Source organism: Mandrillus leucophaeus, unplaced genomic scaffold (genome assembly GCF_000951045.1).
Source record: "Mandrillus leucophaeus isolate KB7577 unplaced genomic scaffold, Mleu.le_1.0 Scaffold215, whole genome shotgun sequence".
In the NCBI taxonomy this organism is placed as follows: Eukaryota; Metazoa; Chordata; class Mammalia; order Primates; family Cercopithecidae; genus Mandrillus; species Mandrillus leucophaeus.
Window position 1 is genome coordinate 751324 of NW_012102199.1, and position 7534 is coordinate 758857.

The following is a 7534-nucleotide window of genomic DNA, read 5'->3' on the forward strand; positions in this document are numbered from 1 at the left end:
TCAGTCTCAAAAAAAAAAAAAAAATTTCTTTCCCTTGATGGTTGGTTTAGGGACAGCATGGCTTACTTTGCATGCCACTAACACAAATAATCCCTGAGATCCGGCCACTGCACTCCAGCCTGGGCGACAGAGCGAGAGTCAATAGAGCAAAAAAAAAAAAAAAAAAAAAAAAAAATTACTATGACCTATTAGCAGCTGCCAAGCCATTTAATAAAGGGTAGGGACCGTCAGCATTGCTCTTGATTCCTGCTCTCACCCAGTGCCCCTTGGATCCTCAAGGCGAATTCATGAGATGCATCTTATGGTCTCCATTTTGCAGATGAGAAAACTGAGGCCCAGAGAGGCATAGTATCATTCTAAGGGTCACCTGGCAGAGACAGGACTCCAAGGGTCCAACTTCCAGGCTCCTGTGCCTGTGGCCCTGCTCCTGGCAGGGATAATGAGAGTTGACCTTCTGTGTTCAATCCCAGACCTCCCCCAACCCCAGCACACGCCCAGGGGCTTGCCTGCCGGGAGCTGCCTCCTCCTCCTGCCTGGCCTCCTGATTCCCTCCTGTCCCCTTCTCATTCCCCAGGGGCTTCTCTGGGGCCTGGGCATGTCCTGCTTGCCCCCCTGCCCTCCCTGAGGTCAGGGCCAGCATGGCACTCACCAGCTGCTGATCCGATGGGTGGCGGAGGTGGCACGGGGGAGGGCTTCGCTGAGGCCGGGATGGGGCTGCCCGTCTGCAACAGAGAGGGGAGACCCTGAGGGGCTGGGGTCCCCCTGGCCGGGGCCCTCCACACCCCAGCTCCAGGAGCCCTGCCAGGTGCCTCGGAAGGGCTCTGCTGGCTCCCAATTCCTCTCCCTGAGAGGCCTGTGGCCTCTGCAGTCCTGAGCCCTGGAAGGGGTTTCTTTGGAGGAGTCCCCTTGACTCTCCTGGGGGACCCCAGGGGCTTGCTGCCTTCCAACCCTCCTCTTTTTCCCCCCACCCAGCAACCAGGGTGGTTTTTTACAAGACTCACCCTGCTAAAAACTCACCTGGCTTCTCATTATACCTATAATAAACACCAGACTTCTGTTTTTTGAGATGGAGTCTCACTCTGTTGCCCAGGCTGGAGTGCAGTGGCGCGATCTCGGCTCACTGAAACTTCCGCCTCCCGGGTTCTAGCGATTCTCCTGCCTCAGCCTCCCGAGTAGCTGGAATTACAGGCGTGCACCACCATGCCTGGGTAATTTTTCTATTTTTAGTAGCGAGGGCATTTCGCCATGTTGACCAGGCTGGTCTCAAACTCTTGACCTCAAGCAATCCACCCACCTTGGCCTCCCAAAGTGCTAAGAATACAGGTGTGAGCCACTGTGCCCGGCCTAAAAACCAGACTCTTAGCCGCCACCTACAAGGCCCTATGAGGTCAGACCTCTGCTGGTCTCTCTAACCTCCCGTCTCTCTCCTGGCCCCTCAATGCCTCTACTCTGACTGTATGGGCCTCCTTGGGAAGCCCCAAGCCCACCTAACTCTTTTGGACCTCAGGGCTTTTGCACCTGCTATGCCCTCTGCCCAGGGCACTCATCCCTAACCGCCTAACTCAAATGAGCCCCTGTGATTTTCTCTCTCAGCACCTGTTTCATTTCTTTCTTAGCACTTTCTGAAATCACCTAGCTCTTTCTTGGGATGACTGCTTGCTGGGTCCCCCACTAGGATGTAGTTGCAGTAGACCAGGGACTTTGTCGGCTTCATTCACTGTAGCATCCCAGCACCTGGCATACAGCAAGCGCTCAACAAATCCTTGCCAGATGATGAACAAGGCACCTGTTCTAACCTGAGCCGCAGAGAGCCCGTCCCTGCCTTCTGCACCCTCTCCCAGGCCTATGTCCTGAAATTCAGTCCTCTCCCGGGACCCCCTCCCCACCAACACAGATGGAGCCAACTCTCTATTATCCGCCTGTGGAGCCAATGCCTGGAGCGACCACAGGAATCCTGGCCTGCGTCTCCTCTGCCCGCCACACTTGCCTGACGCGGGTGAGCTTGCCAATCGGGGAGCAGGCCAATTGCCCGGGCCAAGGTTAACACACTGGGGGAACTTGTGCCCCATCCAGAGCCCGACAGATGCAATTGTTGGATTAGCCTCAATTTGAGGATGGTCCAGAAAAAGGGATAGGGCTGGGGTGAATTCTTTTTCCAATCCCTCATCATCCAATTGGCCCAAGAAATTGAGAGCTGACTGTTGGGAGTCAAGGGATAAAAATGGAGGTAGGATGGGGAGAGGGTGTTGACCAGAAAGGTGTGGTCACTGGCTGAGGGTCCTGCTTCGGAACCCAAGAAAAGGGTTGTGATTGTTGTGTGACCTCTGGAAGGGGTGGTGGGGGTACGGAAATTTGCATCATCTACATACAGCGCAAGGTTTCTCAACATCAGCACTATTGGCATTTGGGGCCAGATCATTTTATGAGGTGAGGTCCACCCTGTGCATTGCAGGATGGTGAGCAGCATCCCTGGCCTCCACCCTCCAGACACCAGCATCTCCCCAGCCCTCGGTCATGACAACCAAAAGTGTCACCAAACATTACCAAAGCGTCCCCTGGAGGGGGAGGTGAATCACCCCCATTTGAGAACCACCAGGATACACTGATGGGCAGCAGAGCTATGCCGGGGTGCAAGGGCTGGTTTTAGGATGGGGGTGTTGGAGAGGGCGTTCAGAGTTGGGAAAGAAAGGCCTGGCCCAGCCAAGGGAGTGAGGTCCCCAAGAAACAGGGTCTCTAGAGAACACATGAGTCATAGATTTGTCTTTTCTCAGGAGAGGGCAACCGGTTCGCATATAACCTGCCCTAGCACGACCTAGAGGTTTGGGTCTGAGGGTCCTGGGCATCCTGCCTCTGAGGTTCTAGGACCCCAAGCTCCCAAGATTCTGGGCGTCCCAGATTTGGTGATTCTGCGATTGCCGTTGTCTAAGAATTCCAAGAGCCAGGGGACCGCGTGGCCTCCTTGAGCAATTCCAGCGAGTCTCCTATTTTTAGTGGCAGTGACTTTGGAGGAAGCAGGCCAAGCAGTGCCCTGTGTCCAAGACACCTTGGGGGTGGGGGCTTCACCCAGAGGCCTCCACAGTTGATGGGGATCCAGGAGTCCCTATGGGTCAGACGAGGTGCTGGGTCGCAGCCCTCAGGCAGTGGCTGTGCCAAGCAGCCCTTGTTGGCTCCTGCCATCTGGGTTCCCCGAGAGAGTCTGCAAATGCTGATGGCAAGGGGTGTCCATGAGCAGCCTGAACTCCAAGCCTGGGGTTCAACTTGATAGAGTAGCCAAGAACCTAGATTCTGGAGCCAGACAGATCCAAGTTCAAGGCCCCAGGGGTGCCCTGAAGGGCGTGCCTCTCCCACTTCGAGCCTTGGTTTCTTCCTCTGTGCCATGGGAACAGCCACCGACCCAGTCTCGCAGGGCCAGCAATGGGTGCCAGCAAGATCACAGTAAATGCTCCATCCAGAGAAGTGGCGGTGGAGGGGAAGAAGGCTGTTGGGAGGCCTGGGGGGGTCAGGGCTGGTTCAGCGATGTCTCAAGGGGGAAGCTGGTGGCTAGACCCCACAGCCTCAGGCCCGGTCACTCCATGCTCTGATTTTCTCCCCAGGCTGGGGCCCCAAGATGGCAGAAATGATGTGTCATTTGTCCCTGGGTGCCCTGTCCCCAACACAATGCCAGGCATGTAGCAGACTCTTCATCGATCCATACAGACCACCTTAGCCGCCCGAGTCTTTTCTGAACCTGGGAGGCCCAACCAGAGAGGTAGGAGCTGCAGAGCGGGTATGGGAGCTCCGGGTAAAGAGCCGTAACGGAGGACAGAGAAGGCGGCCGGCACACCCCTGCCCAGGCAGAGAAGTTTGGAGGTGGTCACTCCAGGGTGCTCTTGGGGGGCTCCGAGGGCTGAGTAGGGATAAAGGAAGGCCCAGGCTTTGGGGTAGAATAGCAGCCCCAGGGCCTGTTCCTATTTATAGGCATCACAAGACTAGTAGGGCAGGTGCCTGCGTCCCGGAAGGGGCAGATCAAGCGGACAGGGAGGGTAGTGGGAGAGACGTGGTGTCCCAAACCCAGGCATTCTTCCAAATCCAGGCTATGACCTCACTCCGAGTCAAGCCATTCCCAGCCCTGCCCCCAGCTGCTGAGGGAAACCTTCAAGGGTGGGCCTGGCCCCCCTCAGCAGCCACATTTCCCTCCTCCCCAGGCTATAAAAGAGATGCACGCATGAGACCCTGGGTGAGTCCCCAGAGGAAGTGAGGATGCACCTACCTGCCTGCTTTTTCCCTCTCCCCAGACCTGAGGCATCTGCCAGGTAGAGAAGAGATGTCCAATCCCTCGGAACCAGACCCAGAGAGGACCCTGGGATCCCTACGGCCTGTACCCTCAGGCTCCCACAAAATCAAAGTCCCTGCCCTGCCCTGGCTGGCTATGCGGCCTGGCACAAAATCCTGCCTATCTCTGAGCCGCAGTTATTAACTCAGTTATTAATGGCTTAGAGGAGGGGATTGCTAAGTTTCCCTGAGTGCTGATACTCTGGAGTTGGGTGTACCCTGTGCCCTCAGGGGTCTCACCTTGCCACCCCACTGCCTGACACCTGCAGATGCCATCAGCTACCTCTAAGCCTTTGCATGTATGCAGTCCCCTGCCTAGATGCTTGCTACCCCCTTGGTCTGGCTCATTGTTCCTCATCCTACCTCTCACTTACTGCAGGAACTCCTGGTTGCTCCCCACCAGGTGCTTTCCTCATCACAGCCCCAGCCGCTGTGTCATAACACCTGGTGACATAACACCGGGTCATAACATGGTATCACAACATCTGTCTCCCCAGCCTCAGAGGGTGGGGTCTGTGAGAGCGAGGATGGTGTGTGCTCAGTCACCACTGCGCCCCAGTGTGTGGCCCCTAGAAGGTGCTGTGTATTTACAAATATCCGAGCATCATGAGTGGTAAAGGTGGCTGGAGCAGGTCAAGGATCTGCGAGGATGCAGCAGGGTGGTTAAGAGTGAGGGCTGTCAAGCCATGCTACTCCCTGGCTAGGTGACCTTGGGCAATTTATGTCGCTGCTCTGGGTCTCAGTTTCCCCATCTCTGATACTGGATAATAGTAACGAAGGCTACTCCACAGGGTTCTTTGGAGAAAGACAGAAGATGATCATGCAAAAGCCTTGGCATGGAGGAAGCCCTTGATTAGGTGTTTGGAGATGGGCGGGCGGGGGGGGCGGTCTGAGGCATCAGCCCACTGTTTTCCAGGCATATCAGCCTCCTACTAGGTCCTTGGACACATCAGGCTCCTCCCCACCACAGGGCCTTTGCACTGGCTGTTCCCTCCACCCGGAATGTCCTTCCCACCATTCACTCCATGCTCCATTCAAATGCCACTCTATCAGGGAGGCTCTCCCAGGTCTCCCAGGCATGATCCTGGCACTCTGTTTAATGCCTTCACAGCATCTGTCACTACCTATCCTTCTGATATTTGTTTAGTTGCTTGTTGTCCATTTCCCCTACTAGAGTGTCAGCCGCTTGAGGGCAGGAATTCTTGCCTCTTTGGTTTACAGCTGCCTTCCCAGCACCTAGCACATACCCTGGCACACCGAAGGTGCTCAGTATTTAATGAATGAATAACACATCTGGATGTGGGGAGAGTGTCAGATACCTTTTTGCTGGGTAAACCAAGGCACAAAGGGGTGGCCAGTATCCCTGACTACCCAGTCTCTCCCTAGCCACTACAGGGTCCACGCTGTTTTGGCCCATGGCTCAGGAACAGGATACACCCAGACAGCCAGAGAGAGCTGGGATAGACTGATGGGAGTGGGGAATACCTGTGGAACAAGTAGGCTGGGGACAGGGAGTTTGGGGTGCTGAGATGGGCCTCTGGACCCAATTAGTATGCTCAGAGGAGGGAGCCAGGCTGACCTGAGTTTAAGTCCCAGCTCCACACTACCCAGCGGGGAGCCTTGGTCTGGTCACTGGCTCCCAGGACATCTGTTTTCACAACTGTCAAATAAGAAACTAAACAGAGTGCAAAGAAAAGACTCTGGACCAAAGCAGAATCAGCATCCCAGCTCAGCTGCTACTGCGCTGGGTGACTTGGCTCTCTCTGAGCCTTGGGGAATGAGCTGGATGCTTCCTGGGGGCCACAGGGCCCATTCTCTTACCAGAGATGCCACCTCTGCCATCCAGAATGTCTCGGGGGCCCTCCTTGGTGACAGGCAGGTAATGGGTGGACCGGAAGATGCCACCTTCCCCCTCAGCAGCCTCGGCCCCACCCTCGATGTTCTCCCTCGGCATCGGGCCAGGCAGTCTCTCTGGGCCTCGGGGACGATCTGGTGCAGCTGGGTTGCCTGCCAGGGACCCCTCCATTGGATTTTCTCTGCTTGGATCCACTCAGCTGCTGGGCTGGCTCAGCGGGGCATTGTGGGCCTGGGGACAGAGAGAGAGAAGTGCTTAGGGGATGGAGGAAAGGGAATCTGCCTCAGTTTCCCCTCCCTCAAAACCTCGGTCCTCACCTTTGCAGCTCACTGCCTCAGTTTACCTCCCAGCCCAGGGGAGCTAATGGTGTTCAGACCTTATCCACACACCTTCTATCCCAATGGCCCCTACCCTCAGCATGCCTCCATCTCCCCATCAATAACTCTTCCCCTTTATACAGATCCTGCACTGCCTCAGTTTACCCATATTGACACATGCACACTCAGCCACCAGGTTTTCTTCCATCAATCTTTCCACTTCTCCAGACGCCTCCCTTCATTCACACACAGCTGCACTTTCCCCAGTCCTGCCCTCACACCCATGCACACGCACATCCTACTGCCATGCCTTCGTTTCCTCGGCAAGAATCCCAGCCACTTGTACACTCCGATCCTATACACCGTCAGGAGTCTCCCATCATTACCCCTTTACTTTTCTCCATTGGGTTGTCCCATACCAGTGATCCCTGCACTTTCCCACACTCCAACCCTTCCCCCACACAGGACCTTAGGGTTCTCCAGCATTAACCCCTTCACCCCCCTCCACACACACAGCCTCAAGTGACCCCAGCATTAACCCTTTCGCTTCTCCCCAACATTATCCCTCATGCATACCCAGCTTGGGCTCCTCCATTCCCCCCACCCCCCAACCAAGATTGCTCTAGTCCTCGGGCGAAAGAAAACGATGGGGCTCCTGGTCCAGAAATGAGGACCCTGGGGAGCGGGGGTTGTCCTCTCTACCTATAAATACCTTCAAGGTAACGGCGGAAAGTGAAGGGCAGGAATGAGGCGCCCTCCCCAGGGAGATGGTGGGGAGGCCGGGCCCAGGCAACCGGGGCGGGGCCGGGGCGCCAGGCCTGGTTGCAGGCGCTGCCCTCGGGGGCCTGGGGATTCCCAGGGGGCTCCTCCGTGGGCTGGCAGTCTTGGTGGGGGTCCCTACCCAGGCCCGGAGGAAGCACCTGCGGTTGTCCACCGGGTGGGCACTGCCCGCGGGGAACGGGCGGGACCGCAACTTCGGAGCACTTTGGCAGCGTGGGGAGGGGGCTCCTACCCGGATGCCCCCCAGGGGTCGCAGAGGTGGGGGCTGCGC